This window comes from Rhinopithecus roxellana, chromosome 5, assembly GCF_007565055.1.
Source record: "Rhinopithecus roxellana isolate Shanxi Qingling chromosome 5, ASM756505v1, whole genome shotgun sequence".
In the NCBI taxonomy this organism is placed as follows: Eukaryota; Metazoa; Chordata; class Mammalia; order Primates; family Cercopithecidae; genus Rhinopithecus; species Rhinopithecus roxellana.
Window position 1 is genome coordinate 104,518,411 of NC_044553.1, and position 27,312 is coordinate 104,545,722.

General features: G+C 40.0%; 1 protein-coding gene and 1 long non-coding RNA gene across 2 annotated transcripts in view; one reads left to right on the top strand and one right to left on the bottom strand.

Annotated features, from left to right (window-relative positions):
- The window catches only part of LOC104669579 (cytosolic carboxypeptidase 4), a 232,417-nt gene that overhangs the window by 180,066 nt on the left and 25,039 nt on the right, over window positions 1-27,312 (bottom strand). The window lies entirely within an intron of this gene.
- LOC115897630 overlaps window positions 15,078-27,312 on the top strand; it is a 33,835-nt gene continuing 21,600 nt past the window's right edge. The window contains exons 1-3 of the long non-coding RNA XR_004057390.1: window positions 15,078-15,191; window positions 21,819-21,907; window positions 24,034-24,153. This is a non-coding gene — a long non-coding RNA (uncharacterized LOC115897630). The remainder of the gene's footprint in view (window positions 15,192-21,818; window positions 21,908-24,033; window positions 24,154-27,312) is intronic.

A 27,312-nucleotide genomic window follows, 5' to 3' on the forward strand; every position in this document is an offset into this window, starting at 1 on the left:
ATTGAATTTTGAAATATAGCAAGTTTTTTAAAAAAAAAGGACATTGTAAAATAGCCAAATTAGTATTTATTTAGTGGAAACTTTTTGACTCTAAAATCCAAACTGTAATGATTTTAAAACTTGTCCACAAATGTTTTGTCATGTGTACCACCAAGAGATGGTATCTATGTCACCTACTCTTAAATCTTAGCCAATCTTAGTAACTCTCTTATTACCAAATAGAATGCAATGGAAGTAACATTGCTTACCTTTCAAGACTAGGTCATGAAAAGCAATGCAATCCTGGGGTACAGTTTGAGGATTAAGAAATAGGCATCAGGTCACTGAGATATTTGCATCTGAAGCCCTAAGTCTCCATGTAAGAGGACTGACTACCATAAGGAAGCCATGCCATAACAAAGTCCAGGTCATGTGGAAAGACCCATATGGTACTCCAGTAGACAGTCAATTAAGCTCTCAGCTGAACTGGGATCAATTGGCATTAAATGTCAACCAAATAATGGAAAGGAGCAATCTTAGATGTCCAGACCAATTGAGGCTTCAGATAATTGCAACCCCAGCCAACTTCTGACTGCAACCATACAAGAGATACCAGGAAAGAACTGCCCTGATGACTTATTTCCAAATGCCTGACCACTAAAATATGAGAAAAATAAAATGACTCTTTCAAGCCACGGAAATCAGGATAATTTCTTACCAGCAATAGTGACTAGAATGCAAACCAATCTCAACAGGAGATCAATAAAAAGCATTGAAAATCTGGTTTCTAAAAACTGAATTTGCAATGCATGACAGTGAAAAAGAAAAAAACTATACCAATCATTTAAACTGCAAAATCTCCTAAAGATTTTAGTAAGCTTCTCTCTTACTCAGGTGTTTCTGCAAAAGATGACATGATAGAGATAGAGAAACATTAGACTGTGAGGTGGTAAATCCAGTTCTAATCCTCATTTTTCCATAATGACTTTAGATAAGCCATTTACTTTCCCTCGACCCCGCTTGCTTTCCTCATGTTTCAATTAAGAAAATAAGAAGACATGATTTTTCAGGCCTCTTCCAGTTCCATAACCTAATGATGTTCTATGATGTCAAACTGGAGTCAATAGAAGAAGATATTCATGCTAAGAAGCCAACTTTCCATTTTTGGCAGCGTGTCAGACTCTGAAGATGAAGAATGAAAGAGAAAGTGGTAGTGTATGTTCATCTGCTGGAAACATGCCCAGGAGTCTCACAGGACAGGTGTGCCCTCAGAAAACTCAGGTAAGGCATGAAGCTCTTCTAAAGGTGTCCCTCATGCTCCAGGATAGAGTGAGGCATATAAAAGAGGCCAGTGTGGACTTCAGTTCAAGATCCCTGCCCTTTCCCCTACCCACACCACTGCTGACCTTTGTTAAGACAGCACCATGACATTTTAAAGAACAGCTCTACAGTTGGCATATTTCCCAAGAAGGAGTAATTTTTTCCCTTTCAGTTCACATATGTTAGCCAGGAGCCTCTGGGGTGTAAAGGTATCCCAGCATTCATCCTCCCATTCCACAATTTTAAATGTATGCCTTTCTGTCCACCCCAACCACTCTCTCTCAAAATCTCCACTCTGTTAACTATCTTCTCAGTAGAATCTATCGACAAATTACTTCACCCTAATGCAGGGTTTCTCAAGCTCAGCACTATTGGTATTTGGGGGCAGATAATTATTTTTTTAATGGGAAAGAAGGAGGCGTCCCATATATTGCAAGATGTTTAGCAGTATTCCTGGTCTCTACCTGCTAGAGACAAGTAGCATAACCACCTCACCACTGTCAGCCCCAGTTGTAACAACCAAAAATATCTACAGATGTTGCAAAAGACAAACGTGGCCATTAATTACTAATGCATTAATTACTCATACCTACGTAACATACTATTCCTGCCAGTAAACCTAATGGAGATAATGAAATAAATCAAAAGAATGAAAGTCTCCTTGTTTCAGTGATCAGTTAAAGCCAAGTCAGGGAGATACTTTAGGGCTTGGAGCTTTATGGAGCCTCCCACAAATCATTCCTCCAAGACAACTGCCTACATTCCATTTTCACTCAAAGCCAGGACTTGATTTTTCTGAATCAGATATAAGACCAATCAGATTCCTATACACACAAACACACACACACAGAGGGCTAAGTGACGATCTAGTTAAATTTAGCAAGTTTCATTCTATAGATATATCCAGCATCTGCTCAACTATTTGAAAATAAATCAATAACCAGGAATTAAATTGAGGGTGTGGCTTTGATCTAGAATGAGACATTATATTCATTTTTGAATGATTATTAATTCATATTCCCACTACAGTATTTGGTTCTATTGAAAGAAAGCATCCACCACATTCTAGGCGATAAAGACTAAGATTTTCTTTTCATTTTATTGTCAGTGTTCTCCCCAATTTATCCATGATTGGCCTCATTATTGGAAGCACTGTGTTAATATAATTGGGAGATATTTATTGGGTGGCCACTTCATGTCAAGAACTGGAGATGCGATTGTAAATAGGTCAGTAAGGTCTCTGTTCTCACAGATATCTCGGCCTAGGAAGTGTCTGCTCAACTAATGTTTCGGGTACGGTAAGATTAATAGCTATAATTATCATACACCCCAGTTCCCTTCATTCTGCTACATAAGTATAAATTAATTCCCCAGATCTAGTAAATGAACTCCTTTGGCTAAAGAAAAAGAGATAAAGAAAGGGAACATAGATAAGTTAGCATAACTTACATGCAAACTTCTTGCCTCTATTAATAAAATAAGGCACAAACACTGTAAGGTTGAACTGGGATGGAAGAAATGAGGTGTCACCATGTGAAGTGGGGCACCTGTATCTCAGAGATTGATTCTCTGCATCTGGTGATCCAGCTTCCTCCCAAGCTACTCATACAGTAAGTTAGAACCAAGACATAAACTTTGCAAATATCTCCAGAATTCCAAGTTTTACCATGACATGTAATGTGGTTTGGCTGTGTCCCTACCTAAATCTCCCTTGAATTGTAATACTCTCCACCTGTCTAGGGCAGGGCCAGGTGGAGATCATTGAATCATGGGGGTGGTTTCCCCCATACTGTTCTTGGGGTAGTGAGTAACTCTCATGAGATCTGATGGCCTTGATAAATGGGAGTTCCCCTGCACAACCTCTCTTGCCTGCCACCTTTGCTTCTCCTTTGCCTTCTGCCATGAGTGTGAAGACTCCCCAGCCATGTGGAACTGTGAGTCCATTAAACCTCTTTCCTTTATAAATTACCCAGTCTCAAGTATGTCTTTATTAGCAGCATGAGAACAGACTAATACAACATGAAACTAATTGGTAAACAGACAAGTAAATTTGTAAGGTATACAGGTGTGTTAAGATAATGTTACCCACTAAAACACCCCGCCCCCAAAAAAACATATGAATGGCCCAATCACAAAAAAAGTTTTTAAAAATTCATAGAAGGTCTTAAAGAGATATTCTTAATTGGTGGGCAGGGCTTCTGTAAGTGGTTATTCAATAACCCAGTTTCCTTCTATCTTGTGGTTTTCCTTTTCTCGTGTACCCTCCAAGATCAACATGTTCATCTGCCTTAAGCTAACTGAAAAAAAAATACAGAGGACCTCTCACAGGAGGATTTTATGTGACAGGCCTGAAAATGGCACATGTCATTTCCTACCCCATCTCATTGATCAAAACTCAGTCACACGTTAACTATAACTGCAAGGGAGGATGGAACTTGTAGCCCAGCTGTTGCGTTAAAAGAAGAAGAAGAAATGGCTCTGGAAGATAGCTAGCTTGGCTCTGCATAATAGAATTTTCTCCTTTTCCACTTAGGGTTTCCCAAGAGGTATGATTTCCTAAGTGCCCTCGGCCAGCCTGCTTTTGGTGGATGCCTTCTTTCGCTTGCCACCTGGGATCACCTTCCATTGTGTCCATACTTGCCACGCTGTAGGCCAAAGTAATCAAGATCCACAGACACTGGATTTCCTATCCTGTAGCAGAAGGCAAATTTCCAAGTTCTTATTTCTATAGGAGGACCCACGTCGTTTATAAAAGCTTGACTCTGGTACTGATTACACTTTTTGGGATGAGCCAACCTTTAATCTCAATAATAAACACAATGTTATATATGAAAAGAAAACTCAAACAGTAACAAGAAGAGTCAGTAAATCATACAACCTATGTCCAATGTTGAAAACACAAAGCCCTTATACTTCTGAGTGAGTTACTTCATAAACACAATCATCAACAGCTAAGGTCAAACATACCAAGGGTCAGAAGGTAAGTATTCCCGTAGTTTTCTCCCTTGCTTGAAGGCCAGATTACTGGGGACTACAGCTTTAAGTTTCTACGAAAAGCGATTACCCATCCTGTCTGTATAGTATAGCCTTCTCATCTCATGAGGCACACCTCAGAAGTATTTAAGCCATATCATGAGCTCATTGGACCAGCTGGTCCACACAAGCACCTCTAAAGGACTTCAACAGTGATTTTTATCCTAGCAAATCTCATCTTCAAAGCAGAATGTTTCCCACCAAATATATCCAGGAATCTCAGTGCTATGTGGCCAGCTGCAATGAAAATTTGTTGCAAGATTTGGTATACCAATTATAACCACAGTGCAACAACTAAACAGGAAGCAGTTTGGAAGAAAATTGGGCATCCTATTTATTTTTTCCTGTGCCCTAGGTCTTCATTTCCAAAGAAATCAATGTATTTTTTATCTGTATCTGTATTATAATTCCCACAAACCCCTTCTTCAGTGAATATGTTCAAAATTTTATCATCACTAGGTAATATATATGGATAAGAGTGTATGGATAATGTCATAAAACATTCTCCTAGAGAGGTCTCATTTCTCATCAACAGGAACTTGTGCTTGAAGCACTGTTCAATTCATATAGACTCTACCATCTATTTATGAATATTCTGTATATCTCTTTGGAAATATAAACATTCCATCCTGGAGCAACAAAGACCCACAGATGTCACCCTAGAACTCTGCCAAGGACACTGCACCTGCTTCAGATAGATTCTTGGTTGTCAATAATTTTATACCAGGTTCTTCAGTCTTTACCCAGATTATATTTCATGAAGTAGAGGAAGCAGGTAAGAGTAAACTGTTTTTAGGTGAAAATAAGGCTGAATACAAACTGATGATATTTTGTCGTTTTTATAGTTCACACCCCAAAAAAACAGAGATTCCAGAAAATCAGTATCAGCAGGCTTGGTTATAAAATTAAATTAGTTAAGAGGGTAAATGGGAAAGATAATAGAAAAAAAAGAGCTTCCAAGGATGAAGGTGGTAGTTCCACTATGGATCAAGTCTTCAGGGATCAAAGATTACAGCAGGACACCGAGAGGAAAATAGTCTATTAAAAGCCATGAATGTTTGGCAATTAGCCAGTTAAGTCACAATTTTAATAGTCCATAAAAGCATCTGCAGCTGTGTAGGATCACATAACCCATAAAGAGGACATCAGGCATCTCTTCTCTAATTGCCAGGGCTGAATTCCAAAAACTAAGGAGATATTCAACGATCTCTTAGTTCAATGCTCCCACTTAAGGAGTACAAATTTGTTTCATGCCTCTTTTCTGGAATTCCACTTATGTTGAATTATCAAGTAAATGTCATGATGATAGAAGTTGCTTTGGACTTTGATCCTTTCCATGAATCTGGGACACACGGCTGGGACACTAATACTGAGAGATCCCTGCCTAGGTTGAAGAGGGATGAGTTTAAAATTATTGATTGAAAGTCACCAGGACATACAGTCATAGAGAGTTGTGGCTTCCATCATAAGCAGTTACTTGACAGAATGTCCATTTGTCTGTCCTTCTATACATCCATTAATCAATTGTTTATTAGAACTATTAGATGCTCATCAATACATTTAGCCCCGGATGAAGGGGACTCAAAGGATGCCGCAGAATGGAAGTTCTCAACGCAGCTGCAAAACAAGCCAAAAAGGACACAGAAATATTGACAAGTTACCATGATCAAGTGCAAACTGAATTCAGTGGATGAGGATGGTTAATGGAAGTTGAGGGAGAGGTATGAGAGGAAGGGAAAGTCTAATCATGAAAGGCTTCATCATGGAAATAAGATTAACAGTGATGGACAGTGAGGAAGTAGAGGGTCTTTCCAAACATAGGCAACAGTTATCTTGGTTAACCATGGCTGTCACAGGGTGGAAACGTCTTTCAAAAACCTTATTGATTATTTCTGATTCTGTCTTAAGTGTTGGCTCCCATTTTCTTCAAGGAAGTCAACCTATCATGTAAAGTAAGCACACATTCACCAAGATTGAAAACCAAAGTTCTTCACTCTCACAAAGTGGATGTGGGTTGGCTAGACAAACACAAGCAGAGAGCTCCTCATGATTCAGAGATGCTGCAAAGGCATTATTGCACTTGGAGAGATATTTGAACATCTTAATTCTAGAAACCCCTTTTTATTAAACTCCTCCACAAAATAAAGTCTACCATTCTAACATCAATCAGCTTTATGCCCATTTACTAAGAGTAACTATAATTGTGCCCTGCCATTATATAGACTGTTGTGAGTGACTGTACACATAATTACATAATTAGGTTAAGCATTATGACCTTCTGTTTGTCAGACTCTATGGTGAATTGTCAAGCAGTTGATAATGAATGGCTACTCTAACCATTTACTCTTAAGAGTTACATCCAAAATCTGGTGTTTGAGCCATATAATCAAAAATGTAGACTCTCTTTGTGAGGAACATGCTGATTTCCTTAAAACCACCTAATGGGTCGGTTTCAGAGGCATGAACCAAGTCCCTTAAGGAAACAAAAGAGAAGTCTGCATGGAAAGAAAAAAAATCTTTAAAATATTTTTAATAAACTTTTTAATTTAGAGTAATTTTAGATTGAAGGAAAAGTTACAAAGATAGCACAAAGAGTTTCTTTATAACCAGTTGTTTTATTGTCAACATCTTATAATAGCCTGATACATTTGTCAAAACTAAAAAACTGACATTGGTACATTATTGATTTTTTTGGTTTGAGACAGAGTCTCACTCTGGTGCCCAAGCTGTAGTGCAGTGGTGCAAACTCAGCTCACTGCAACCTCTGCCTCTTGGGTTCAAGCAATTCTCCTACCTCAGCCTCCCGAGTAGCTGGGACTACAGGCACCTGCCACAACACCCCGCTACATTTTGTATTTTCAGTAGAGATGGGATTGTGCCATGTTGACCAGGCTGATCTCAAACTCCTGGCCTCAAGTGATCTGCCTTCCTCGGCCTCCCAAAGTGCTAGGATTATAAGTGTGAGGCACCGCATCTGGCCTGGTACATTATCGTTAACTAAACTCTGGACTTGACTGGATTTCACCAGCTTCGCTAATGTCCTTGTTCCAATCCAATATCCCACCCAGTGTACCATGTTGCATGTGGTTGTTATCTCTCCCCAGTCTCCTCTGGTCTGTGGCAGTTTCTCAGTCTTCTTTTGTTGATAAAAAGAGTCAAACTCTGTAAAATATTTGAAGGGATTTACTCTGAACCAAATACAAGTGACCAGTGGCCCATGACACAGCCCCAGGAGATCCTGAGAACATGCGCTTAAGGTGGTCAGGCTACAGCTTGGTTTTATACGCTTTAGGAAGACACAGAACATCAATCAATACACGTAAGATATACATTGGTTCGGTCCAGAAAGGTGAGACAACTAGAAGAAGGGGCTTCCAGGTCATAGGTGGATTCAAACATTTTCTGATTGGCAATTTATTGAAAGAGTTATTATCTAAAGGCCCGGGATCAATAGAAAGGAATGTCTTAGTTAAGACAAAGGGGTTCTGGGTTGGGCGTGGTGGCTCACACCTGTAATCCCAGCACTTTGGGGGGCCGAGGCAGGTGGATCACCTCAGGTCAGAAGTTCGAGACCAGCCTGGCCAACATGGTGAAACCCCGTATCTACTAAAAACACAAAAATTAGCCAGGCATGGTGGCAGGCACCTGTAATTCCAGCTACTCAAGAGGCTAAGGCAGGAGAATTGTTTGAACCTGGGAGGCAGAGTTTGCAGTAAGCTGTGACTGTGCCACTGCACTCCAGCCTGGGCAACAGAGCAAGACTCTGTCTCAAAACAACAAAAACAAACAAAAGACAAAGGGGTTCTGGAGACCAAGGTTTTCTCATGCAGACAAAACCTCTATATAACAGGCTTCAGATCTCTTACCAGACCTAATAAGGTGCCTGACTCTTCGTTAATTCTCTCCTGGAGCAGGGAAAAGATCTAGAAAGGAATAGGGATTCTCTATAGAATTGCAGATTTTCCCCACAATAGACAGCTTTTTGCTGGACCATTTCAAAATATGTCAAATACATATATTTTGGGATAAAATACTTTGATTTCTTTCAGGGCCTGCTATCTGTTATGTGATGCTATACTAGAGTCAGGCTGGAATTTGGTGTCTTATTGCTATGAAAACTCTCTCGTCAGTCTTAAGATCTGTTTTAATGTTAATGCTGGTCAGCTGTGCCTGAATTCCAAAGGAAGAAGGGTATAATGAGACATGTTCAACTCCCACTTCCCATCATGGCCTGAACTAGTCTTTCAGATGAATTTTGGAAGGCTCTTGGCCAAGAGGAAGGGTCCATTCAGTTGGTTAAGGGGCTTAAAATTTTACTTTTGGTTTATACCTTTTTTCCACAACCTTGATTGTATTGAGGAGTAGTGAAAAGGTAACCTGTAGAATGGCCCCCAATTGGGTTAGTCTGATTTTTTTTTTTAATTAGACGAGGATGATGGACCTTCAGAGGTCCTTTCCATTATATATCCAGGGTTATTGAGAAACACATGATGTAGCTGATGATGTCTTCACTTTGTTTATCACTTAAGTGATGCATGCCATGTTTCTGCACTGTGACGTTATTTTTGCTCTCTATACTCTGTTTCTTGGAAGGCAGTCACTATGTCTAGCCCACACTTGAGAAGAAGGAATAGAATTAAGCACTATCTCTTGGAGGGTTAGTATCTACACATATTCTTTAAATCCTTGAAGTTTGAAGGAGAATTACATTTCGTTCCATCAGTTTTTATGGGGATATCCACATTCTCCTCTATCCTATTTTTCATGATCACATGCCCATTACTTCGTTTGAAACAGGACCCTGTACAACACTCAATCTGTCAGAACCTCCTGTGACCAAGTTGGGAAACGGACAATATCCTGTTGCTCCAATGACTATTTTCCATCAGCAGTGGATTCTGGTTGCCGAGAGGTGAAGGGGAAGAAACTTGGAGACAGTTCCTTGGAGGAAGAGCGCACATTCAAACGCAAATGTGTGTAGTAATTAGGTATGATGGGCTGTAATTTTCTGACTTCCTTGTGCAAAGCAAATTGCTTTTTGAGTTGAAATGTTCTCTGGCTTTCTTTCCCTTAAGTTTGGCCTTGTATGAAAGTCCTCCTTTTCAAAAAGCCAAATTTGTTTCATTTTATCTTATAACTAAATTAATGCTAATTGCACAATGACTACATTAGGCAACACTGAAGTACACCACATTGTGGAACGAAAATTCATCTGTCAACCTGAAAAGCGTAAGTAAACCTAAGAGTGTGTTCAAAGATTAACCTCTGAGAGGCTGCCTTTCAGGATTATGCTGGTTGAGACAGGGCTGCAGAACACTAGGTCTTCTGGCTGTCAACACAGGAGACACTTTAGAAATGTGGATTCCTCTTAGAATCCATGAGGATTCTCCAAACAGATCAGAAACTCAGACTTTAGTTCCTTAATATGACTATTGTCAAATACTTGAATCATCCCTACAACTTGCAAAGGAGGAAGTTTCTAATCTTTTTGGTTTTTTAAATACATCCAGGGACAAGGAACTTAGCATCTCCCAAAGCAGCAAACACTACTGTTTGAAACTCTAATCTTAAATAAGATCCCTTTTAGACCTATTTCTTTGTGATTTGCACATTTACATATTTGCCTAATCTCTATTTAAAGGGGATGATTAAATTTGTTTTAAAAATAACCCACACTGATGTATATTTTTGGCATAGAAAAATATCTGGGAAAGTAGATGTCAATAGTTGTTATTCCTTAATAGTAAAATGACAAATTATTTTTGCTTATTCAATTTTCAATTGTTCTAAAATGACTATAGACCCTTTCTATAATAAAAAATGATAAAAGCAGGCCAAGCACAGCAGCTCACACCTGTAATCCCAGAACTTTGGGAGATTGAGGCAGGCAGATCACCTGAGGTCAGGAGTTCGAGACCAGCCTGGCCAACATGGTGAAACCCTGTCTCTACTAAAAAATACAAATATTAGGCAGGTATGGTGGTGCATGCCTGTAGTCCCAGCTACTCAGGAGGCTGAGGCAGGAGAATCACTTGAACCCAGGAAGCAGAGGTTGCAGTGAGTTGGGATCATGCCACTGCACTCCAGCCTGGGCAACAGAGTGGGACTCCATCTTAAAAAAAAAAAAAAAAAAAAAAAATCCATAAAAGCAAAGAAGAACATAAAGGGAAAGGGAGAGGGAAGTAGGTAGTAGGAAATACATGAGCCCAAAATTTCTTATATCCTTGGGGCAGAAACCAGAAACACATTTATTATGCCAAGGAGATATTTCTATAGCACTTAATGTTCCTGTCTTATATTTTACTCATTTTTGCATTGAACCAAAAGACCTTTATTGAGAAACAAAAATGTGCCAAAAATTCTGCTAGTCACTAGGGATCCACAATTAGTGAGAAACAATTTGTGCCAGTGGCACAATGGTGGAGACAGACCCACAAACAGAGAAGTGCAAGCTGTTCTGCAGTGGAGGTGGTTCACAGCCACTGCATCTACCCATGCACCTTGTGCTCTTCTCCATGAGGTCAGGTCTAAGAGGGAGGGCACATCTACCATCACAATCAGTATTGATTTGCATACGTAATACAATTTTTTAGCATTTGACAAAGTGTTTCCAGGAGACACCATCTTCTCACTGACAGACAAGTATACTGCAGGTTAATGAGCATCCTGAAGACAGGCTCACTGAGTACTATGGTAACATTAGGAGTGACTTAGCTTTGCATTAAGAGCAAGGAGAGTGTTGCAAAGACAAGGCTGGGGAGAGAATGCTGGAACTTTGCCTTAAAGCCAATAGGTGTTCATCTTCAAGTAAACAAGGTAAAAGAACACTGCAACATATCTTAGGGCCACAAGTACATGCAGGGGAAAGCAAAAGATGACCTGGGAATGCAGACCTTAATGGGAGTTTAGATTTTATCCTATAGGCAATGGCAGCCTCTATATTTGAGGCTTTGTTTCTTGTGTTCAGTTTATTAAATGAAAAATGAGTACTTGAATGTGTCAGGCCTCTGAGCCCAAGCTAAGCCATGTATCCCCTGTGACTTGCAGGTATACATCCAGATGGCCTGAAGCAATTGAAGATCCACAAAAGAAGTGAAAATAGCCTTAACTAATGACCTTCCACCATTGTGATCTGTTTCTGCCCCACCCTAACTGATCAATGTACTTTTTAATCTCCCCCACCCTTAAGAAGGTTCTTTGTAATTTCCCCCACCCTTAAGAAGGTTCATTGTAGTTCTCCCCACTCTTGAGAATGTACTTTGTGTGATCCACCCGCTGCCCGCAATACATTGCTCCTAACTCCACTGCCTATCCCAAAACCTATAAGAACTAATGATAATCCCACCACCCTTTTCTGACTCTCTTTTCAGATTCCGCCCGCCTGCACGCAGGTGAAATAAACAGCCTTGTTGCTCACACAAAGCCTGTTTGGTGGTCTCTTCACAAGGAGTGAGTGTGAGAATGAATGAATAATGTGTACATGAATGAATGGAAATCGAGTTAGTTTATAAATAGTTAACAGACATTTAGATTTGATGCTGAGAACAGATTATGGACAAATTGTTTTCTTCCATGGCTTTCTTCAGGCACCACGCAAATCCTTCTACTTTTGTCCCTTGTGGGGAGCCATCCACAGGGATAGAATTAAAAGTGATGTGTGGCAAACTATGCAGCTACTAGGACCCCACAACCAGGAGATACCTGCAGTCTGCACAGTCATACTGGACAACTTTTTGTCTACTAGTTTCCACATACAGACAAACATGCAAATACATACACACATACACACACACACACACACACACACACACACACACACAAACTACTTTTCTGAGATATGCTCTTCCATTTTTATACCACCTGGCCATTGTGGGGGCAATCATGTTTCTATAGTTTTAACCTCCCCATTAGCCCCAGTTAATGGGTCCAGGGGTAGGCAGCTCATTTAAGCTGGGCCAATCATTATCACGACTATTGAATCTGGTGTCTCTTCAGGTGCCTTGACAGTATCATGCTGAACTCAGCAACTGTTGGCAGTATTGGAGCCAGAAGAAGCCCCTCTGTAGCAAGAAGGAAAAGTGAACTGAGGTGTGCAAAAAAAAGCAAAGACAAAAATCTGCGTGAGTCCTACCTACACTTCAGCACTGGTTCCAATTCACTCAGGAGACACAGACTCACTTTAGTGTCTGGTGAGAAACCTTCGTATCTCTGTAACAAATTCTCTTTTATATGTAAACTGGAATTGAATTATATTAGCTTTACTAAACCCAGAGTGTGGTTTAAGTTGAGTTGGTCGAAATTCAGAACTAGGCTTTAGTTACTTGCAACAAAATGAGTCCTAATCAAGCCAATAGTCTAGAGAAAGGAGCAAGCACTTTGGACCCTGTGGGTTTAAATCTTGGTATCAACACTTACTAGCTATGCATCCCTTGTGTGCCCTCTCAGAGACTCTCAGAGTATTACATAATACTCACCCACAATTTTGCTGTGGCAGCTTGAAATCATGTCTATAAAGTCCCTGGTACTCTGTCTGGTAAGTAGTAGATGTTATATAAATGGGAGTTGCTATTATTATGCTTATGCCAAGAGACCCTTTTTAGCCCAATACATGAGAAATTGACAGATTCATGGTTAATTATTAGCATAAATTTGCCTTCTAGTCCCACCTCCCCACCCCGCCCAAAAAAAGCTTTAGCTAAGTCTCCTTACCCTTGTTTGACTGCATTATAAACAGAATCCAAGAGAAGAAGAACTCCCATTTCCTGCCCCATCACCTCCCTTAATGACTGAGCCTCCAGGAAAGCATTCTTATTTATTATGAATATAACAAAAAGACACTGGGTTCTAGATTTTTATGAGCATATTTTTAACCCCTGTACCTGCTCTCCAATGCTGTACTCAAACAGAAGTTCCTAGAGCAACCAAACAAAGGATATTTAAGATGCAACTTCTCGTTGCCTTTGTTTTTGAAGTGTAATTATGATGTTGTCATTGGTACTGATTTGCAGAGGGCCAACAGTGTACGTGGTGCTGTAGAGTTCTTGCGAAGACAGCCTTTTGTGAGCATAAACACAGGGGAGACGTGTCATGAATACAATTACTTTTGTTCTTTGAAATCCTACCTGCCAATTTGAACTTTTAATAATTTTCTTCTCATTCTCCTCTACCAGCCTTTACTCCAGAGAAAAGCAAAGGGAGAAAAACAAGATGAACTAGGGCCCTCCTAGTTCATCTCAATGAGAGTCTGCTTTTAAAGGCCTTGGCAGCACCTTTAAAAATGACACTGAGTCCACATAGGAAAAGGTGAGAGCCATCTCTTGAAAGAGAGAATTTCTGAGAAGAAACATTATATTGACATACAGGAGAATGGTAACAATGTCAGTGTAACAAGAAATTCAGAGATAGCAGTTTAATATGACAGCACAAACACTGGAATAAGGAGAGACTTTTCAAATCAAGAAGATACCAAACTAAGATCAGCAGAGCAACTCTTGACAGTTATTCTTGTGCCAGAAGCTCACCAATGGAGTTATACATAACCTTTCTCAACTACAGACTCCCACACCCATCCCAATCACCAAATCACACGTCCTGGGGTTGGATTGCATGCATGTGAATTTTTTTAAACCATGACATTCTTCTATCATCTCTAATCACATTAGGCTTAGTTGTTGTTGGTTTGTTTTTGTTTTTTCTGTGAAAACCTAGATAAAGAAAAAAAATGAAGGATTATGTGTCCCATTTGGTGATCAGGAGGGAAACTTTTGATTAAAACAAGTCAAGAAGAGTTTCAAATACCTCTTGTGCATACTTGAAGCGTTAATCATTGCACATTATACATTGTTTGATATGCACTAAAAACACATTCCGAGCCTTGGTTTCCTCATCTGTAAAATAGAGATAATTCTTACTTTGGAGGCTTTAGTGAGAATTAAATGAGATAATTGTGTAAAGTATCTAGGTCATAGAAGTTACAAAACTTGCTCAACAAAACAGTCACAGGGAAAATTGGAAATTATAGGTAGGTCAATCAGATGCCAAATAGACCTCATTTTAGGCTTTATTCCTTACATACTCAGACTTCTTCTGAAAAACAAAGTCTCAAATAATGAGAAATAAAAGAAAACAAAGCCAGTCAGGAGAGCAGAGACTGCTGGTTTCTCCCCTTTTTCCTTAGTAACAGACCAATTTTAGGGGGGATTCCCAGCAGCCATCCCAGAGCCCGGGGTGTTCTTAAGGCAGGTAATCATTGCATCACATTGGCTGGAGGGAAACCAGAGCCATGAGTGTGGAGCCCCAGAACACTCACCTCCAGATTTCTTTAAATAAAGAAATAGAATTCCTTTATTCTTAAATAAAGGAATAAAATAGTGATTTTAGTTCCCATCATCCATAGCCAAATCTAATTCTAATCAATACAATCACACAGGAAAACTCTTCAACAAGACTTTGATGATGACCATTGATAGACCACTAAGCAACTAGCCTAAGTAACATGAAAACATGTTAAAAAAAAAAAAAAAAAGTGTTTCTGAGGCCAGATGAAGAAAGATGCTTGGCTGTCAAATGTATTAGGGTTGTCTTGAGAATCAGAACCAGAGAGAGAGATTTATTGTGATAATTGGCTCATGTAATTATGGAGGTTGAGAAGTCCCATGACCTGTCATCTGCAACCTGGAGAAGCTAATATAATTCAGTCTAAGTCCGAAGTTCTAAGAACCAGGGAAACTGACTGTGTAACTCCTAGTTGAGTGTGAAGACCTAAGATATCGGGGGTAGGGGTTGCTCTGCTTGTGTAAGTCCCAGAATGTGAAGGCCAGAGAACCAGGAGCTATAATGTCCCAGCTCAGGAAGAGAGAGTAAGTTCATCATTCCTCTGTCTTTGTATTGTATTCGGGCCCACAACAGATTAGACTATGCCCATTCACATTGATGAAAGTGGATCTTCTCTACTCAGCCTACTGAACCAAATGCTCATCTCTCCTGGAAACACCCCCCCAGAAATAATGTTTTACCAGCTACCTGGACATCCCTTAGCCCACTCAGGTTGACACATGAATTAGCCATCACATCAACAAAGTAATTGGAAAAAACAAATAATCCTTCGGCTTTAGCACTAGAGAGAACTAAGATTCAAACCCAGTTCTAATACTTAACTGGCTGCGTAATCCTAAGCAAGTTATTTTAATCTTTCTGAGCCTAACATTTTTGTTCTTGATTGGTTGGTTGGTTGTGTTTTGCTTTAGCTGAAATTGCCTAGAGCAATACTCACAAAACAGAGCTGAAATGAAGTTTAAATTAAATGAGAGAACAAATGCAAATAACATAGCACAATGGCACTCAATACCTTCTAGGTTCCCTGCCTATTTTAGTGATATGGTCAATTTTATTATTGTTCCCAACTGTTTACTATCCTTCCTATAAAAGAATTTTAGTTGGAAAAGTGACATGATCTGACTTAAATACCAACCTCGTGTATTTGGATGACATGACAGAAATCTTCTGAGAGAGAAATGAGTCCTACTAATAACAGGAGAGTAGGTATAAAGCAGAGCTGTCCCAGAAGGCTGAAATGCTTGGTCATCCTGGATAGATGAGTCTGGAGTTTCATGGAAAAGTCAGGACCAGAGATATAGCTGGGGCATCATTGCCCTTGACATACACACGGTATGAGACTGGGGAAGACGCCCTAGGAAAGTACACAGGGAAGAGAGGAAAGAGAACCTGAGAGATAGCCTTGAGCTTTCCAGTGTTGGCAAGTTGACAGAAAATGAGGCGCCAATGAGAAAACTGAAGAGGAGCATTAGTCCTCACCCCAGAGCACCAGACGTTGGAAGGTGACTAAGTGGTATCTGGGAGTAAGTATAAATAATTCTGAGCATTTCACTACCTCTGGCCTTCACAAAAATCACAATATTATCATTCAAAGGTCCTTCATTTCAAACAACAGTGATCACAATGATATTTCTGATACGTTCTTCTTCTAAGTTACAGAGAACAGAGAATTTTTTTTTCTTAAGAAAAAGAAAGAAAGAAATAGCCAATAAAGTACAGATTTGGCAGGAAACGCACATCGTGCTATGTTTATACTCTAGCACAACCTAGTGGTACTATTTTTTAACAGGCAGGTCTAGACTAGAATAAAGTGGATGTTACTGTTAAAATTTCATCTTCACAGTCACAATCCACCTCTGTGACTTTATGTTACTCCCCTGGATCATGGGATTAGAAGCAAGATGGATGTCACAATGCTACCTAGACGGCTCAAACATCCTTCAAGAGGGATATTTTTAGGAAAACAAAGTGTCTGATTGTGTCATTTTGAGATCCCAGTATCTATTTTTTAGCTGTCAAGATATTACCTCAGGTCTTCCTCACTTGAGGTACCACGCAGTGTTTATCCATAACCCAATGGTGAACAGTTAGCGCCACTAGCAGCCACAATTTTTTCAACCCTTTTCACATGAGAGCATATCACGAAGTTCAATAAAGACATTCTGACAAAAGAGTCAAATTCACTGACAGCTCGGGCTACTCTGACAATGAATCTCATCAGAACGAGGCTCCAAGTGAATTCACTGAGAAACAGACTTGTAGGGTTGGACCTCAGCATCTCATGAGGGAATACGAATTGGCATGCATATAAAAGTTCTGAAGTGGGTAAGCGTGGTGTGCATTGTCATTTGCACCAACCTCAGCTAGCATACAGTTGTGTTATTGGCTACATTCTACTATGTGGAACCCTTAAGCCAGCAAGGCCTACAACTTCAACAGGATTCATATGCATGGAATTGTGACATCAGTGAAAAAACACCCTTCCTGGAATCTCCCAAACTTTTTGTTTTAGAGGTTAAAATCTTGGAAAGGGACTCCCATCATGGAAGTACGATATCTACATCATATTGATGTTGAGTCAGCATTTGGGACATAAGGAGCTAAGTTCCTATTGTTTTTCACAAATGCAGGGCTCTAGGAGTCCCACTAGATCTACAACAGAGAGTGTCTTCTGCAGACAGGCACACACAAGCAGACCAGAGTAGATGACACAGGCCACCTCCCATAAGTTCAGCTGGAAGTGAAACCTCTGAGTTCTTCCTTCTGGACCCCTTGCCAAGGCAGAGTGCAGACTCACCTCCCCCAAGGGTCCAAGGCTGAAGACACAGAGCCACTATCAAATAGCCAGTTGCAGGTTTTAAATATAACATCATCTTAATATTTCAAATGGGAAAATGGCAAACATGTTATATATAAAGAGTCCCTTAATTGGATTGTTCAATAAGCCTAGAAACAGCTATTGGATTCCCATTTCAGACAGGTTGATAAATAATTTCTATTTGTTAAGCCTCAGTTATTAACAAATATAGTCCTTGAAATGTCACTGGTAACTCACATATTTTATTTCAAGTGTAGTTAATGACTTATGTGTAGAATGCTCTTAATTGTTTTTTAGCTCCACAGTAATTCCCAGTATTTTCAAAGAACCAATAAAACACATAGCATCTTATAAACAAATATTACCAATCTTTCCTTTGGGGCATAGAGAATAAGCACTGTAAAGTTGGGTCGTTTTTCTTAGACTACCTAGCAAGTTTGAGGAAGGGCTAGAAAGCTCAAACTTGCCTAGTAGTAAAATGGTACTATTGGGAAGTGGCATTCCCTATTTGTTCACTTCACATAGTGAGCACCTGTGATGAACAAGCGACTGTGTTAGGTGTGGCACGGCCATTATAGAGTAAAGAAGAAACTTTCCTTGCCTTTTAGGAGCTTAAAACCTAGGATGGGGCATGATAATGCAGGTACTCAAATAGCTCAAATGAAAGGCAAGTGAAAGAGGTGAAAGGTAGGCCAGGTGCAGTGGCTCACACCTGTAATCCCAGCACTTTGGGAGGCCAAGGCACATGGACTACCTGAAGTCAGGAGTTCGAGACCAGCCTGGCCAACATGGTGAAACTCCATCTCTACTAAAAATACAAAAGAGCCAGGCGTGGTGGTGGGCACCTGTAATCCTAGCTACTTGGGAAGCTGAGGCAGGAGAATTGCTTGAACCCAGGAGGCAGAGGTTGCAGCGAGCCAAGATCATGCCACTGGACTCCAGCCTGGGCAACAGAGTAAGACTCAGTCTCAAAAAATAAAAATTTAAAAATTTAAAAAATAAAAAAATAAAACAGAAAGAAAAGAAAAGAAAAAGAAAAGAAAAAATAAAGAGGTGAAAGGTACTGAACAGAAACTAAGAAGGCTGAGAGCCAACTCTGAGGTAACAGCTGGGAACTGAAGCAGAAAAGCTAAAATCCACCCCAGTCCCTTTGCTGATAGACTCACCATTTACTAACAGAGACACCATTCCTCCTTTTAGATCGTTTCTTCATTTTTCCAGTGGGAGGCATGTTTTTGAAAAGTGAGAACAAAAGATAATGTTTGTAAAAATCTGACCCTAGTGTTTTAAGGGGAATTTTCCTAAAGTAAAACTTTCCCTTACCTAAAAGAAATAACAGGCAATTTACAAAAGTAGAAATTCAAATAGATAATGGGCTTATTTTTTAAAAAACTCAATTACATTAGTAATCAAAGAAATGCAAATTAAAATGAATTACCATCTTTCTCCTCTCAAATGGGGAGAGATTTAAAAGCCTGATAAAGTCCAGCCCTGGTGAGGGTGAGAAGAAATAGGCATTCTCGTACACTGCTGAAGAGAGTGTAAATTGCTACAACTTTCCTGGATGGGTAATTTAGAAATACTTAATCAAAAGCCTTTAAAATGTACAGACCCTTTGACCCAACAATTTTACTGCAATTATTCCCAAGGGATAGAGACAAACATCTATTTGCGAAGATCCTCATCACTTCATCACTGTTGCTAATCGTGAAAAATTGAAAACACTGTAAATGCCTAACATTAAACAAATTGCCACAATACAATGGAATAATGTTCAATCATTGATAATAATGTTGTTGTAGGACATTTTTATTAATGTGAGAAGATATTCATGTTATAGTGTTAAATATACAAAAATGTATGTGTAGCATGTCCTTTTTTGTTTAAACATGCATATATATGGATAAATGCAAAGAACAAGATGTGGAATGACAAATGCCCATACGTCGTTATCAGCCTTTCTATCAGTACAGAACTCCCCAGCCTTTTTGACACCAGGGACTAGTTTTGTGGAAGACAATTTTTTCACTGACAGGGTGGGTGTGGGGTGGTAGTTTTGAGTAGATTCAAGCACATTACATTTATTGTGTACTTTATTTTCTATTATTATTACATTATAATATATAATGAAATAATTATACAACTCACCATAATGTAGAATCAGTGGGAACCCTGAGCTTGTTTTCCTGCAACTAGACAGTTCCATCTGGGGGTGTTGGGGAACAATGACAGATCATCAGGCATTAGATTCTCATAAGGAGAGCGCAACCTAAATCCCTCACAGGCGCAGTTCACGACAGGGCTCGTGCTCCTATGAGAATCTAATGCCACTGCTAATCTGACAGGAGGCAGAGCTCAGGTGGTAATGTGAGAGATGGGGAGTGGCTGTAAATACAGATGAAGCTCTGCTTACTTGCCTACTGCTCATACAGGGTTGGAGACCCCTGTATCAGTGGACAGTCTCTATTTGCCAGCAGTTCCATATTAACAAGTAAGTGGATGCCTTTTGATATTACACAAATGTTTTCCCAACTTGATCTCCCAGGAACTTCTACTGGGTCTTCAAAATGTAATTCAAATGTCATTTCTTTTCTGAGTACCTCTATCCCACTCATACCAAAGGTAGCAGGCCAAGGGAAATAGCCACGAGGTTTCAACTTCAACAACAGTTGTTCCTTGCCTGTGTGTCAGCCTCTGTGCTTGGAAAGGCAAAAGCTTTCCCCATCTCTACCTTGACACCCAAATTCCAAAATAGATACAAACATTCAGAAAAAGGAATTTCCTCTCTGGTCACTCTTCTAGCAGCTGAATTTATTCTACATAACACACACACACACTAGAATCTTGGCTATTCCCAGGACTTCCTTGAAGCAGCATTCAAAGTACATACTGCGCAAGCAGGACTAGTCACTACCCACCTTTCTCCCATTTCCAGTCCATCCATCAAAGGAGAGGAATCAAAGGCCAAGAGGTAAAGAGAGAAGGTCATGGAATCCTCCCAAACTTACAGTCTGACTCCTAGGGACCTCAAAAACAGGAGATGCTCAGGACCAACCAGGGAATTGGCCTGAGCCCAGCTGCCTCCAGGCAATTCTCCTCCCGCCCTAGATGGCTTTCAAAAGAGAAATGCCTGGGTAAGTCATTCAGACAGCTCAGTTCTCTACTCATGCCTCACCCCTGGGAGAATAAAAGATAGACCTGTCACATTGGTCATTGTAGCAATACTGGGTGGTACAGAGCTTTCATAGCTTGGCTGTATTGGGAAAACTCGGGATTTGTTTGCTAAACAAACCTCTGTCGGAGGAGAAAGTGGGAGGAGAAAGTGGGAGAAGGGATGGTCCTTAATGCAGGAATAACTATTTCCTCTTGCTCTTCCCCATCTGCCTTGACGCTGCTAGGCTTGTTCAGAAAGTGTTCACAGAATCACACATCGTTGTGGGTATCAGGAACATTACACATCCCCTAATTTGAACTTCTCACTTTAAAGATGGGAAATCCAGGTCCATAAAAAATAAAATGATTAACCTTAGGTCACACAGCTAGTTCTTGAGCAAACTGGTGGCCCAGTTCTACTAGAGTTGGCCCTTGGATAGCATGGGTTTGAACTGTGCAGGTCCACTTATACATGGATTTTCTTCCCCCTCTGCCACCACTGAGACAGCAAGACTAACCCCTCCTCTTCCTTCTCCTTATCAACCTACTTAAAGTAAAGATGAGGATGAAGACCTTTAAGATGATCCACTCCCACTTAATAAATATATTTTTCTTTCTTATAATTTTTAATAACACTTTGTTTTCTCTAGCTTACTTGGTTGTAAGAATACACTATACAATACATATAACATACAAAATATGTGTTACTCCACTGTTTACATTATCAGTAAGGCTTCCAGTCAACAATAGGCTATTAGAATTTAAGTTTGGGGGAGTCAAAACTTATACATGTAATTTCTACTGCATGGGGGTCAGTACCCCTAACCTCCAATGTTGTTTAAGGGTCAACTGTAATTTTCTCCTCAGTGCTATTTGTCACTATCAGAAGTAGAGTTACCATAAATCTTATGCAGCTAAAGCTTTGGAGTCCCTCACTTGCATGGGATTCTTTCAATACCTGATGGAGTCCCAGTCATGTGTTTACATAGGCGTATGATTTTGTACCACTAGCAGGAGGAAGGTGTTTTAGCCACAATTAAGATTCCTGTGTGGGTGGTATTGGAGTTGAGTTGAGGATCTATTTAGCTTGGGTTTAATGAAATTTATTTGTATGATTTGCAGGAACTTTTGTGGATAACTAAGTTACTGCTGGCCATCTGATTGCAGCAATGGCTTCTAGGAGCATCACGACCTGTGCAGACTCACCAGCATCATAACACGAAGGTCCCGTGGTCATGAGCACATTGCCTTCAGCGTCTAGCACTGGATGTGAGCCATAGAGGAGAAATGCAGCATGCAATGGACAGAGCTGGAATCTGCTTTATAAAATGCTCTTTCAAAACTCACAGCTCTTAAAAGAAGCTTGATAGAAGTTTTCTCAAATTTGACAATAATCCCAAATGTTTACTTGATATTACCCCAAAAAAAAACAAATTGTGGAGCTGAAAGAAATTTTTCTTTAATTGTCAGTAGCAAAAAACAAATTTTGATCAACCATGCTACAGAAGAGGTTGAATTATCCTTATTTTCTCTACAGAAAATGGTATTATATAAAATGTCATATGAATAGAGCAATCAAAGAAAATTCAGCCAAAAAAGATATGAGAAAAAAGGATTATAAAGCAATGCCAGGAAGTCAATTTAAAAATACATTATTTTTCTGATTTTGTGAAGCTTTGGTATTTGTCAGCTTTTTAAAAATCATTGCTTTGTAAAAGTTTCTTATTCTAGATAAATGTCCTTATTCATACTTAATTTTGTATTTGTAGTTTTGTATTATTCTCCTTAAGGAGAGATCCAAAGTTGTATAAGCTTCAGGCCCCCCAGAACCTAGGTCTACCCCTGATTATTATTATTACAGTACTGTATTTTACATTAATAGTAATATTTAATGAGTACCTACTAGGTATACCAAGGAGTTGTAGTAGATTGCCTGAAAGTATAAAATGAACTCCTTTCATTTTAATACTTTCAGGCAACCAATATCCATTCTACAACCAGAGATGTTTAATCAAAAAAGAGAAGGACCTTAAATATGATAGATACTCTCACTTCAACATGCTCCCCTTCCTTGATTTTGTGTGTTTGTTTGTTTGTTTGAGATGGAGTCTCGCTCTGTTGCCAGGCTGGAGTGCAGTGGTGCAATCTCGGCTCACTGCAACCTCCACCTCCCATGTTCAAGAGATTCTCCTGCCACAGTCTCCCGAGTAGCTGGGACTACAGGTGTGCGCTGCCATGCCTGGCTAATTTTTGTATTTTTAATAGAGACAGGCTTTCACTATGTTGGCCAGGATGGCTTCAATCTCTTGACCTCATGATCTGCCCATCTCGGCCTCCCAAAGTGCTGGGATTGTAAGCATGAACCACTGCACCTGGCCATGCTCCCCCCTCCTTCTTAGCTATAGATCTCGGAGCATTCTCCAATCATCTCTCTTGACCTCAATTTATTTGCATTTTACAAGAAGAGAAACTGAAGCACCTAAATGTATCCACTTGAAAGTAATAGTTAGCTTCTGAGCCCCTGACTTCCTAGGTTAAGAATGCACCAATGTCCTGGGACTACAGGAAGTATTTGTAGGGTGCACTCTAATTGCCCATATTCCGGCATACTGAATTATTCCTCAATGATTAGTCTAGCCTATATCTTTATGTCTTTAAGCTGTAAAGCCATATCTACCTATGTATCTATTTATATAAATATTTTGAAGAGAAATTTCCCATGCCCTTAAACAGAAGACACTCAAAATCATCTCACCTTTCTCAGTGAGAATGAATGTTTATTGCTATAAAAATTACTATTATGTTCAACCTGTTCTGTGTGAAGTATGTAAACTTAAATCTCTGCTCAAGAGAACTGCCATTCCTTGCTTTTGTCAAAGAAGCATCTTTAGTATCTTCCCCTTATTTTAATTTGCTGGTTGCAGCGAGATAATTGGCTTGTAACTTAGATCAAAAGGTTTAATTGTATGTAAAATAGGGTTGTAAGGCAGCCCTGATTATGGTAGCATGAGGCTCTCCTCAAATGGTGTACAGATTTTATAGCATGATATCCATCTGGACTCTCCCTATGCATGAATTGGTTGTTGTCTTGGTTCTTACTCTATTTTAAGAGAGCTGATCTTCCTATAAAAAATGAGGTACTACTATGCAAGATACAAATTAGAACCCATATGGATGCACCAGGCTTTGAGAAACTCTCTGAGAGGGTAAAATAGCAGCGAGTCTGTTCCTAGAGATCCCTGTTTTCCAATCCATGAACCTCTTGAATCATGTTTGGCGTTCTTCCTCCTCCCGTTTCTCTCCTCACTGAGCCCTACCCAACAACAGAAAAACCCAGAACACTGTTAAATGTCAGTACAATTGTTTATCCTCCCACCCCCACTGAGGGATTCTAGATGGTGAATTGCACTCTGAAGAGCTTCCTAAACTTATAAGAAAGTGATTCTGAAAAGCTCAACATTTTGGTAGAACGGAGAGATTTGACGTTGCTTCTGCTCCAAGAGCAAAAGAGTTGGGTGAGTATTCTTCAAGCACCTGGGACATGCCAAGATGGTGCGAGCACATTCACAAACTCTGTCTCCTTTCATCTTCACAACAGGCAGGTATCATTTTCCTCATTTTATAGATGAGGACACTAAGGTTTAAAAAAGCTAGATAACTTGCCTAAGAGCACATAGTTTATATGCAGTAGAACTAGGATTGCAACTCAGTTCTCTCCAAAGCTAAAGTCACTTTCTGGCAACTACATATGAAAATTAAGTTCTAAAATCTTTAGCCATGCTGCAGAAGAAATAAGAACAGAACAGAAACCATGGAGGATCACAGTTGTTTGTGAAATTCTCCTGTTTCACGTTGTCCTGCGGTCGCCCACGAACTTGTAAACCGCAGGATTCCCTATTCGTCTTTCATGGATCTTGGTGTGCATACATCAGCTTGCTGGATGATTTTGTGCCCTGAATGTTTCCCACGGTATGTTCTGTTTTTGATCTACTCTAATTAGTCTCCTTCTCCCTTTTGTGAATTATAATACTCTTCTCCTCCAGGCATGTGTCACTCATATAGTTCAACAATCCCTCCAGCCTCAGGAATACATCAAAGCAAATAACACTGATCACTGCCAGTTGGTTCTCAGGGCTCCACAGCACACTGCCAGCAGGAAGTTAGGAGATGGCTCTGGAGAGAAAATGTTTGTCCTGAGATCCACTAGCCTGATCCTTCTATGAGCAACTCCAAGAACTAGCAAGTACAGCATCTCTGTCTCTATCCCTCTTAGAGAAATTATTATCTAGACAAAATTACACTGTGCTATCTGGTATTGTGCCATTTTAAATTTCAGCCTAGGCCGGGCGCGGTGGCTCAAGCCTGTAATCCCAGCACTTTGGGAGGCCGAGATGGGCGGATCACGAGGTCAGGAAATCGAGACCATCCTGGCTAACATGGTGAAACCCCGTCTCTACTAAAAAATACAAAAAAAAACTAGCTGGGCGAGGCGGCGGGCGCCTGTAGTCCCAGCTACTTGGGAGGCTGAGGCAGGAGAATGGCGTAAACCCGGGAGGCCGAGCTTGCAGTGAGCTGAGATCCGGCCACTGCACTCCAGCCTGGGCGACAGAGCGAGACTCCGTCTCAATAAATAAATAAATAAATAAATAAATAAATAAATAAATAAAATAAATTTCAGCCTAGATCAGTAAAATGGATAAATGACTGATTGAATGGAATGGGGTTCTCAACTTTGGCACTGTTGACATTTTGGACTGTATAATTTTGGATTGGAGATGAAGGACATGTTCTGTCCATTGTAAGACATTTAGCAGAGTAGGACGCTAAGTGTTGCAAGATGTTTAGCCAGTAGCATCCCTTGCCATTATGACAACCAAAATTGTCTCTAGACTTTGCCAAACATCCCCTAGGGGAAAAAATGCCCTAGGACAGCCACTGGAATTGAGTGAAAAGAACATGTATTATCTGAAAATCAGATGGAGGTTTCCTCCCATTAGGACTCAAGGTAGGTCTAAAGATCTTCTGCATTATGTCAACCCTGCTTCTTCATGCACCCCCAGAATATCATGCATGAATATTGCTTTGATCATAGGTACAGTGGGTACATCCAAATGCATTTTGTTCTAGGTAATGGGGAATTTAGCTTTCCTCAAAGCAATTCTATGGATCACATCTAAGACCAAGCACATGTAATGTAAGCACATTTACTACCCTGTTACCTGTATATCCAAGCACTTGACAAATACAACAGCATACTAAGTTATATCATACCAGAGAGGTCGCCCACACATCAGATGGAACACACATTTGCTTGCACATTATTAGTCATAAAAATTTTGTCCCTGTGCCATTTGCAGAATTAAATAACCACATGGGAGCAAAACATTTAGAAGCAAAGAGAAAAGTGATTTTTCAGATGTGATTGGAAGAAACGAATGGCTGAGTTATCAGGTCTTTCTAGCAATACTAGTGTAATTCCAGATATTCCATGTAACTTGTAAGGCACACCAAATTAAACAGCACGTGTAAAACTAACTCACTTTCACAGACCTTGTTAAATTGGCCACAAAGTCTGTACACCAAGAAAAGATTCAAAGAGTTACAAAAAGAACTGTGATTGGGTTGGGCTAGAATAGAATAGAAGACAATTATTTGTGTAATCAAACCTGGACTTTGTAAATGAGGGATCGATTAACCACATAGAGGTTGTATTCAAAGATGTTTGTCCCTGCCCTATGACCTGGAAAATAGAAAAAGGGCTGAGTAAAGGCCTCTCTTTCCTGCTGCTCTCCTCTTCTTTCCCCTCACCTTCTTCCTTCTCTGTTATTAAGCTGATGGTTGTCATCTTATCACTATCTATTTATTGATATCAACTGGTTTTATGCTAGAGGCCAAGAGGCCTCATGGTCCGAATTCCTCGGGAATATTCAGAATGCAGATCTAACTAAATTAGTGATGGTGGCCCTGCTAACATGAGTTTGTGTCTTTACTAGTCCCAGGTTAGGTAATTTGTATATGTCTTTCTAATTTATTTATTAGTACTGATATAAATTAGTACTTACATAGAATTCAGTCATCCTCTGGTTACCTAGCTTAGGTGACTTCAGCAAGAGATGTCCAAAGTCTCAACATTGGGCGACTGAAGAACAGAAAAACTGGGATGAAATATCTGTCGACATAGCTCAACAAGGAATCAGGAACAGAGAGTCTTCAAGATGGCTGACTAGAGGCATCTGGTACTTGCCTCCTCCACAAAGAAGAACCAAAATAGCAAGTATATTATTACACTTTGAATAGATCATCTAAGAAAGAACACTGGAATTCAACCAAGAAGTGGCAACAAATACCTAAGGCAAGGAAGGAGAGGGAAATCAGTCAGCTTTCTCGGCCAGGATCAGCTGGGATCCTGGAGAGGCTCCCCAATGCAGGGAAGGATAGGTAAGGGGCTCCCTGTGGTCCACATTCTCACCATGGACTCATGCAACCCTACCCATAGGAAAGCCCTTTGACCATTGTGGGCCCTGAAACTAACGTAGGTAGCTACCTGGAGACGGTACAATGGTATTACTCCAGAGGAGCTCACACTGGGTCCCACAACCACCCCCACAAGTCCTAAGAAGCTACAGGAAGGTGCTATTTTGAGAGCCCAGCCCTCACCAGACTGCATTGTGCTA